General features: G+C 43.9%; 1 protein-coding gene across 2 annotated transcripts in view; it reads left to right on the top strand.

Moving 5' to 3' along the window:
* MPV17L (MPV17 mitochondrial inner membrane protein like) overlaps positions 1-1,560 on the top strand; it is a 15,863-nt gene extending 14,303 nt beyond the window's left edge. For both annotated transcript variants that reach the window (XM_070761880.1, XM_070761881.1), the window contains exon 5: positions 282-1,560. The gene's annotated coding sequence lies outside the window, so the exon portion shown is untranslated. The remainder of the gene's footprint in view (positions 1-281) is intronic.
* Positions 1,561-11,029: the final 9,469 nt, after the last annotated feature.

Here is an 11,029-nt window from a genome sequence, read left to right on the forward strand (position 1 = left end):
ACGGAAAGCTGTAAAGACCTTGCTTTTCCACCAGGCCTGGGGCTATTGATCCTATCCGATCCATAAATGATATGTATGATTTTTAACGGTTTGTAATTGTTTTGAAATTGTTTTTAGAGGTTTTAATATTTTCTGTATGTTTTAATTTTTGGTTGTGAGCTGCCTAGAGTCCTTAGGGAATTGGGCAGCATACAAATGGAATCAATAATAAACAAACAGATAGACAAACAAGCAAACAAATAAATAAATATATTTCCTACGTAAATTTTTTTTTTTTTTAGTCCTATCCAGGTTTTTTTCCACAGAGATTCTCACTCTGCAAAATCCCATATGGGTGTTACTATTTTCAAAACAACGGGGCGCTGCTGGCAATTGTGTAAATTAAGAAAATTCCTGTTGCTCGATGCGTGCATGTTTAATTTAATGATCTCCAGCTAATGGAAACAATCGGAAAGCAAACTCTTTCCCTACGCGGTTTGGGAACTGCCAAAATATAGTCTCTTGTGGCATTTTTTTTAAAAAATTTCAGCAGCAGAAACCTGAATGCAATCTGTGATTACAGAAAGGAGCGCGTCAAATGGTTTCCTGAATCTTTTTAATGGCCTTGGTAATGACTCGTTAATGGTGCGTGTATGTGTATTTATAAATATACCCCATGCCTTACATGTATGAGGGGTAACGGACAGAGGCGAAATGCTACCGGTTCGCCCCGGATTGGGCATACCGGTAGCAGCGGGCGCCGATGGTTTGTAAACAAGATCTAAGTATTGCCCACAAGATCATATGCTGCAACGTCCTGCCTGTCGGCGACTACTTCAGCTTCAACCACAACAACACAAGAGCACACAACAGATTTAAACTTAATATTAACCGCTCCAAACTTGACTGTAAAAAATATGACTTCAGTAACCGAGTTGTCGAAGTGTGGAATTCATTACCGGACTCCATAGTGTCATCCCCAAACCCCCAACACTTTACCCTTAGATTATCTACGGTTGACCTATCCAGATTCCTAAGAGGTCAGTAAGGGGCGAGTACAAGTGCACTAGAGTGCCTTCCGTCCCCTGTCCTATTGCTCTCCTACTTCTCCTATATCTTTCTTCTATTCCTATATCTCTTCTTCTATTCTTTCATTGATATGTTCTATTACTATACCTTCTTTTCTATTATTTGTTAGATATATTTTACTATGAATATCTCTTCTATAACCTTCATCATGTATTTTACTATGTGTATATAGATATATACCCACTAAATCCCTCATTGTGTACTGAACAAAATAAATAAATAAACCAATAGCGATGGCAGCGCGGGGCTCCGCCTTCCCCTCCTGGACATAGCCCCGGTCAATGATTTAGTCCCGGCCAATGATTGAATGTATATATGGATGTGATTGATTAATTTTATGTATTGGAGTTTTAAGACAATATTTTAAATGTAGATTTTATTGTAGATTTCTAACGTGTTTTGCATAAATTTGCTGTAAACTGCCCTGAGTCTCAGGAGAAGGGCGGCCCAGAAATCGAATTAATAAAATAAATACATCAATAAATAAATAAATATCCATTTTCTTCTTTTTAACCCTCTGCGCTTGCTCGACAAGAGTCGAGGCAATTGGTGATGGGCTGGGCGCAGTGGTTGACCACGTGTCTTGCCGCTTACAGATACCGCCTTCGTGACCGTTGTCCTATTCTAGTAGGTTTCATCTGCTCAGTCTGCCGGAATCTGTCTTCACATGCTCGGGATAGACAAGCCCATGTCACACCAACACTCCGCAGTCTGCATTGGTTGCCGATCAGTTTCCGGTCACAATTCAAAGTGTTGGTTATGACCTATAAAGCCCTTCATTGCATCGGACCAGAATATCTCCGGGACCGCCTTCTGCCGCACGAATCCCAGCGACCAGTTAGGTCCCACAGAGTTGGCCTTCTCCGGATCCCGTCAACTAAACAATGTCGTTTGGTGGGACCCAGGGGAAGAGCCTTCTCTGTGGCGGCCCCGACCCTCTGGAACCAACTCCCCCCAGAGATTAGAATTGCCCCCACCCTCCTCGCCTTTCGTAAGCTCCTTAAAACCCACCTTTGCCACCAGGCATGGGGGAACTGAGATATTCTTTCCCCCTAGGCCTCTACAATTTATGCATGGTATGTTTGTATGTATGTTTGGTTTTATAAATAAGGGTTTTTTAGTTGTTTTAGTATTGGATTGTTACATGCTGTTTTTATCACTGTTGTTAGCCGCCCCGAGTTCACGGAGAGGGACGGCATACAAATCCAATAAATAAAGAATGAATGAATGAATGAATGAATGAATAAGCCCCGATCTCGCTGAAAGTCAGTGGCACATTGCCTACTCTCAACCTGGTTTGGTCAACCTGTCGAGGCTGTTGCCCGGGGCATAGCCGCTTTGCATGCTATGAGGGTCGCCCAGAAAACAATGCACCACATTTTTTTCTCAGCCTACAATAATGAGACGAATGTGAAACTTTAGATATACATTATTTGAATCGTCAGGAGTGTGTGTGTGTAAATTTTGTGCTTCTTCAGACAGATAGCGTAGCTGCAGCAGTGTTTCAAAAGGGCATCTGCAATCGATGTATGTTAGAAGCAGCGGGTCGTCATTGAATTTCTCACTGCAGAGAAAGAAACTGTTGGGAACATTCACAAACGTTTGTGTACGGTTTATGGAGAATCTGAAGTCGACAGAAGTACGGTTAGTCGCTGGGCACAGAAGGTGAGGCCATTAGAGGTGATTCTGCACAGTGTGGAAATGGCTTCGTGACCAGAACGAGTGGTACCAAGAGGGCATACACACCCTGTGTCTCGCTGGAGGAAGGCCATGGAATGGGATGGAGATTACATGGAAAAATAGGGAGTGTAGAATGTTGTGGTTAGCTCTGGCCCAGCTCCTTCCCCAAGGAATGTGCAGGTGGATGTGGGGGAGACATCCACATGCCACAGGCCTGTTTTGCTCCCGATGGAATCTGCCAATGAAGCCTCCTCTGACCAAGGCAGCATGAGTGACAGGGAAGAGGGGAGTTTGGCAGACAGCCCAGGAGGAGATCAATCATCTGTATCATCTTTGGATTCTGAACAAGAATTAACGACACATCCACGCATGCGTAGAGTGATGCATAGGAGACAACAACTGAAGGATTATTACAAGAGAAAATGAGGCCACCTGTGGTTGGGTGGGGCTCCAGTAATTAGGGCTGCTGCTATAAACAGCAGCGTGTGGGTTTGGCCATTGTGGAAGAGTATCTGATCGCAGTTCTTCAGGAATCCTGTGTTGCTGTTTTCTGGACTTTGTTGATTTTTTCACGCCTTTGAAACCAAAGCAGAGCAACGTGTGTGTGTGTGTGTGTGTGTGTGTGTTCTCACTTCATTGGAAGAAGAAGGGGTGTGAAGCTTCTTCACAGCTGCTAGCTAAGTACTTAATGACTGCTTAAGGGAAATTGTACGGACTACCCGGTTGTTTTGGGAAGAGTGCTCTTTGCAATACAAAAAGAGTGCTTAGTTTATTTTGAATTTTGTGATAAAGAACATTGTTTTGAATTTTCAAACGTGTGTGTGTCTGCAATTGGTACCCTTGAATTTTCAGGAGGCTCCTACCAGAGAGCCCGGCAGAACATAGAAGAAACATCATTCTTTCTTGTGTGTAAGTTTCATTGTGTTCAATAAATAGTTGCTGAAAAAAATGGTGCATTACTTTCTGGGCGACCCTTGTACTTCTGGGAGCCACAGGTGAAAGCTGAGTGACAGACGTGGACCAAAGGTGAACTCACTGCCCTAAAAGCTGCCCCAAAATGAGCTGCCCTAAAAGTGCACAACATGTCCCTACACCAGAGGTGCTACCCCTCCGTGGATGCTCCATACACTCCATATAGGAGAATCAGAACTGCAGAAAAAGCAATTGCTGCCAACCTGCCTTCCATTGAGGACCTGTATACTGCACGAGTCAAAAAGAGGGTGGAGAAAATATTTACTGACCCCCTCACATCCTGGACACAAATTGTTTCAACTCCTACCCTCAAAACGTCGCTACAGAGCACTGCACACCAAGACAACTAGACACAAGAACAGTTTTTTTCCGAACGCCATCACTCTACTAAACAAATAATTCCCTCGACACTGTCAGACTTTCTACTAAATCTGCACTTCTATTCTACTAGTTTTTCTCATCATTCCTATCACCCATTTCCTCCCATGTTGACTGTATGACTGTAACTTGTTGCTTATATCCTAAGATTTTTATTAATATTGCTTCTTCATTGCTTATTTGACCCCTGTGACAATCATTAAGTGTTGTACCACATGATTCTTGACAAATGTATATTTTATTTTATGTACGCTGAGAGCATATGCACCAAGACAAATTCCTTGTGTGTCCAATCACACTTGGCCAATAAAAAATTATATTCTATTCTATTCTATTCTATTCTATTCTATAGCTAAGGAAATAGTAGTTCCTTACCCTATTAAGGACTCAGGAGTTGGAGCAGAAAATCGCTCTTTTACGCTCCCTGTGATGAATCACACCACAATTTCTGGGGCCAAAATTACAGGCCTGGCCTGCGATAGCTCCCACCTGGTCAAATTATTTCCCACCAGGAGATAACATCATAATCAACTGATCCATTTTGCTGCAATTCTAAGCTGCAATTTCCAAATTAATGCCAACCCATCAATGTAGAACCTGGTCAAGAAAGAACACAGCAAAAATTCCAGGAATGCCACTTTCTTATTGTAGGGCATCATAATTATCAGCTCTTCTAGGAAATCAACTCTTCAGGAAGTATGAAATTGGCTAAGAATAACAGAATCTTGCACTCTAACTGTTTCCTTGTTACAGTTCGGTGAATCAGGTTGGCATCTGCTCGAGTCATTTCCAAATGTTATCTCTTTCTGTGTCGTCCCTGAAGTAGACCCAGAGACAGGGTTTGGAGCAATCGGTACTTTTATTCAGCTCAGAGAATAAGTGACAGCTCAGCAAGGTAAAGCGACAATTCAGCGAGTACCGACTGACTCTGGCTGGAGAAACCGCTCCTTTTATATATTTGCGGTTCCCGCCAAAGCCAGAGCCGGCCGCGTCTGAGCCAATCAGGAGCGACTTCCTGCTTGGGCTCAGACAGCGCTGAAAGAGGAACAAACTATTTACAGAGTTACAAGGTAGCCATTACAGGATACAACACCCCTCCCCTCATAGTTGGACACATCCATCAAGAAAGCCATGTGACAAAGTCGTCCAATCGGTGGGGCCTCTGAGGAGCTCGCGCTGACCTGCGCAGTTCAATTTCTCCTTCGCCACCGACTGTGGAGGATGGCTCGCCGCTGTTCTCCCGGTGTTGCGGACTTGGCCTGGCGGGCCCAACGAAGGCTTCGGAGGACGAGGATGGTTCGGCGTCGCTGGATGGTTCCCCCTGGCCCGATAAGTCTCTTTGCGTGTCTCTTATTTCGGGCAATGTACTAAAGTCTGTTGAAGGGGGAGAGTCCATGTCAGCGGTTTGTGGCAATTGATTTTCTGTTCGCTTCCGAATGTGGTCTATGTGTCGTTTCCACAAACGACCATCCTCTAGTTTAACAACATAGGTCTTAGGTGCATTTTGCTTAACAATAATTCCCTTCATCCAATTTACATTTCCATCAAAACTTTTTACATATACATTTTGTCCCAAATACATTTCTCTTTCAGGTTTTGTACACATTTGGTTATTATTAACACAGAACCTTGGGTTTAACCTGTCTAGTGGTGACCTCAACTTCCTTCCCATCAATAACTCTGCAGGGCTTACATGTGTGTGCGAGTTAGGGGTAATGTGTTGGGTGAGTAAGAATTGGTCCAAGTTCTGTTGCACATCCCCAGGGCCTGATCTGCGCAATGCCTCCTTTGCCACCCGTACGTAACGTTCTGCCAATCCGTTAGCCCAGGGCGAATAAGGCGAGATGAGGGCATGCCTGACCCCTAGGCCATCTAGGAACAATTCGAATTGCCTGGCTGTTAGCTGTGGCCCATTGTCAGACACTAAGAGATCTGGGCAACCATGGGATGCAAACAGTCTGCTCAATACCTTGATAGTGGCACTTGTGGTTATGTTGTTCATTGCTATTATTTCCAACCATTTGGAGAAAGCATCCACCACTATTAAAAAATACTGAGACCCCACTGGGCCAGCAAAATCAATGTGGATTCTAGACCAAGGACCAGCAGGCTGTTCCCACTCAGCCGGAGTTGTTTTGGGGGGACTGGGTCGTGACTCTTGGCACGGATCACACTTTGAAACCCAATTTTCAATATCAGCATCCAGCCCTGGCCACCATAAATGCCCCCTTGCCAGGCTCTTCATCCTGACAATCCCAGGATGACCCACATGTAACATTTTGAGTACCTTTCCCCTTAGGCTTTTGGGAATGATCACTCTATCCCCCCACAGTAAACAACCTTTTACATACGATAATTCAAGTCTTTTGTTTTTAAAATCACACAATTCAGGTTTCACAACATCATTTTGCCATCCCTTTAGAACACAGTTCACCACTTGTTTAAGGATTTGATCTTGCTGCGTGTGTGCAGCTACCTCTTTTGCTGTGGTTAGTGGGTTTTCCTCGAGTTCTATCATTAACACATCTGTGGAAGGAACAGGGTCTTCCACTAAGTCTGCTATGGGGCATCTGCTTAGGCCGTCTGCATGATTGATTTCCTTCCCCCCCTTGTGGGTGAGCTCATACTGATACCCTGAGAGGAAAAGAGCCCATCTGATTAGTCTTGGAGACATGAAAGGTGGAGTGGGCTTGTTGGGGGCTAGCAGGCCTAGTAAGGGTTTGTGGTCAGTGACTAGCTCAAAGCTTCTTCCAAAAATGTAATTGTGAAACTTCTTTACCCCTGCCACTAATGCTAGAGCCTCCTTGTCTAACTGGCTATAATTCCTTTCTGTGCTGGTCATGGTTCTAGAAAAAAATGCTATTGGGGCCTCTGTCTTATTAGGTAGAACGTGAGCTAGGACTCCTCCTATGCCGTACGGCGAAGCGTCGCACGTGAGCCTAATGGGTAGTGAAGCACTATATTGGACTACTACACTTTTAGAGGTTAATAAATTTTTTATTTGAGAAAAAGCTTCACGTTCAGTTTTCCCCCATGTCCAGCGGGCTTCCTTCTGGAGTAAACGATGGAGAGGCTCTGCTACTGTTGCCTTCTGCTTTAAAAAAACGGAATAAAAATTAAGGAGGCCCAAAAATGCCTGCAACTCATTCTTATCTCGTGGCTCTGGGGCTTCTCTAATTGCTCTCAGCTTCTCTATTGTGGGGTGGATACCTTCCTTATCTATTTTATATCCTAGGAATTCTATACTGTTGGTTCCCCAGACACATTTATCAGGCTTGATTCTTAAACCTTTGTCCTGTAACCTCTTAAGTACTTCCCTTATTCTTTTGTTTACTTGTTCCTGGTTTTCCCCTGCAATTAAGATGTCATCAAAGTATGGAATGGCCCCATTTACCCCTGACAATAGGCGTTCCATAATGCTCTGGAATATTCCTGGGGCTATGCTTACCCCAAACTGTAACCTCGTGCATTTGAAAGCCCCCCTGTGCGTTACAATTGTTTGAGCGTTTGCTGTTTGTTCATCGACCGGAAGTTGCTGGTAAGCCTGCGCCAGGTCGATCTTTGCGAACCTTTTCCCCTCCCCCAGGGAGTGTAGCAGTTGTTGCACAACCGGGATGGGGTAGGGGTGGTGTTGGAGTGCCTTGTTTAGGGTCGATTTGTAATCAGCGCAAACTCTTAACGAGCCATCTGGCTTCAGAGGGGTAACTATGGGAGTTTCCCATGGCCCCTGCTCCACAGGGACCAAAATACCTTGGCTAATGAGTTTGTCCAGCTGTATGTCTAGTTTGGGGAGGAGCGGCAGGGGGACCCTGCGAGGTTTTAGTCTGATCGGTGGGACCTTGGGGTCAATAGAGAAAGATATAGGGGGCCCCTTATACAATCCCAGTGTGGGGCTGAACACTTCAGGGAACTCTTTCACAAAGTTAGGCATATCATAACAGTTTACATTACACACACCCGAAATCTCGATTCCCAGTGGTTCCATCCATGCTAAACCCAGAAGAGAGTGCTTGGCCCCTGTTACAATAAGCATGGGAAGGGTACATTTAACATTCTTGAATGCGATAGGTACATTTGCTGTTCCCAAGACCGAGATTACTCCCCCCTGAAAGTCTCTAATCACCAAAGAGGTTTGATTTAGGTCAGCCTTAGATACATTAGGCATATACAGTTTAAATTTTTCCCAGGGCATGATGGTATATCTAGAGCCCGTATCCAGCTCCATTGAGCAAGGTTGGTTATTGAGTAACAGTGATATAACAATTTTAGCCCCCTTTTTGGTTGCCGTGTTATTCACGGAAAATTGAGAGTTACCTCTATAGTAGTCGCGGTTAGCGGTTGAGTAGTTCCTTTGACCCGCGTTGCGGAATGGTCTCCTTTCTCGCGCTTGGGGGGTCTGGTTTTGAGGTCGCTGGTATTGCGGTGTGGCAAATGTGTCCTCTGGCGCTGTTGCTCTGCATGCGATGGCGATGTGGCCTCTCCGGTTGCAACGGCGGCATGTAGCGTCTCGGAAGGGGCATCGATGGCGCTGGTGATTTCCCCGGCAGCCCGCGCAGGGGGCTGGGTGAGTAGCTCTCAGGTGTCTCGGCTGGTCTTGCACCAGGAGGCAGTTGTCTCCGCTGGAACTTTGTTGGCTGGGGTTGTCAGTTTCCACGGCGCTGGGAGACGCGGAGTCGATTTTTGCAATGAGTTCTCGCCTTCCGTGCTCTTTCAATTCTCTCGCCGCCGCGTCGGCTGCTTCTGCGGTTTGCGCCAGTTTAATTACGGTTTGTAGAGTCGGCTCTTCTTCGATGAGGAGTTTATTTCTCACCGTGTTGCTTTTCATGCCGAAAACCAGGGCGTCTGTGAGGCGAGCTTCCGGGTCTTTAAACTTGCATTGAGCAAGTACCGTTCGCAGCCGCGTTGTAAACTGGCTGATCGACTCGGTTTCCCTCTGAACCATCATGTGGAATTGATGCCGAAAAACCATGGCTGGTTTGGTCGGCTTGAAGTGGCTCGCCAGTTTTTGTTGTAGGACGTCCCACGCTGTGGCTCTTGCTTGTTCTGGTTCGGTGAGAGTTTGGGCTAGTCTGCGGATTTCTGCGCCGCAGTAGTTAAGGAAAATAGCCCGTCTGCGATCGGCTTCGGCGTCCTGCATTCCCGCCGCCTCGAGGAAGATCTCGAAGGTGGCCATGTACTCGTCCCATGTCGATTTCTCGGGATCGAAGAGTTCCGGAGCCTGGCCGATCTGGATTTTGTCCATGTTGCACGCGAAGTTTCTTCCGTCCGTTCGTCGCCAGTGAAGTAGACCCAGAGACAGGGTTTGGAGCAATCGGTACTTTTATTCAGCTCAGAGAATAAGTGACAGCTCAGCAAGGTAAAGCGACAATTCAGCGAGTACCGACTGACTCTGGCTGGAGAAACCGCTCCTTTTATATATTTGCGGTTCCCGCCAAAGCCAGAGCCGGCCGCGTCTGAGCCAATCAGGAGCGACTTCCTGCTTGGGCTCAGACAGCGCTGAAAGAGGAACAAACTATTTACAGAGTTACAAGGTAGCCATTACAGGATACAACAGTCCCCCTTTTGCCTAGGTAACAGTTTTTGTAGATCTCCTTCTGCCCCATATATAGAATGCTATTGCAGAGGGAAGAAGAAGTAGTTAAAAGTTTAACAAGATGTTGGCAGGATGACTTACAAATAGACGAAAGAGAAATGGAAGAAATAATAGTAAATATATATAAGATTAAAAACACGAGAGTTAAAGAGATGAGAAGAAAAATCTTACATAAGTGGTACTATACACCTGTACAACTTGCACACTTCCAGGGGAAAGAGAAGGGTAAATGCTGGCATGGATGCCAGAAAAAAGGAATTTTTATGCATATGATCTGGGAATGTACAGAAATACAGAAATTCTGGAAGGTAGTCCAGAATGAAATTAATAAAATGTTAAACATTAATTGGATAATTATAAAAGAAACAGCAATCTTAATTAAATATAGGGAACTAGGAGAATCTAAAGAAATTAAAACTGTAGCATTGGAAAGTGCTCAAGCGGTGATAGTATTAGGATGGAAAGACTCTACAAAATGGACACTACAGAATTGGTACTGGTACATGGTGGATCACATACATTTTGAAATTATGGAAATAAGATTAAATAATTTTGATGAGAATAAACTAGAGAAGCTGATGGTGCGATGGAACAAGGTAAAAGATTATATGTTAAGTAGAATCTGTGATGTAAATACGAAAAATAAATTACAATCACTCTTTTAGTAAAAATCGTTCAAGATAGAGCCAAGGATCAATAGATAGACAAATAACTTAAAAGTCTTTGAATCCTTCTATAGGAGTGGTGGGGGTGACGGGGTGTGTGTGTTGTTTGGTGATGGGCACATGCACTGTGCACTGTTATATGTTTGTTTTTTGTAAACCTATAAAATCAATAAAATTTATTTTTTTAAAAAAAGATCTCCTTCTGCCCACAGTTGCAGAATTTTGAAAGCAGAATTTTGAAGGTGACCTTGATGGAGATCTACAAAAACTGTTACCTAGGCAAAAAGAGGATGAGACAAAAAGAGATAACGTTTGGAAATTACGCTGAGTTTCTTTGTTTCTTTTTTTAAAATATACTTTATTAATTTTTCCATAAAAGGACATACAAACTCACAAACATTTAAACACCTAGTAGGGGTTACAATTACCCCTCTTTTCTTGAAGTCAATTTTTAATACAGAAAAAAGGATAAATTCTTAAGTCTTTAAGTCAACATAGTATTCTAAGTGAAAAGAAGAATTTTGTTTACATATTCTAATAAACATAGGGTTAAGTTAATAAAAAAGAAAAACCAACTACAACCACAACAACAACAAAATTTCAATAACATTTTAATATATTAATGCAATTTTCATAACCTTAATTTTAATTTTATTTTTGTCTATCCATGTAC

Source organism: Erythrolamprus reginae, chromosome 9, assembly GCF_031021105.1.
Source record: "Erythrolamprus reginae isolate rEryReg1 chromosome 9, rEryReg1.hap1, whole genome shotgun sequence".
In the NCBI taxonomy this organism is placed as follows: domain Eukaryota; kingdom Metazoa; phylum Chordata; class Lepidosauria; order Squamata; family Dipsadidae; genus Erythrolamprus; species Erythrolamprus reginae.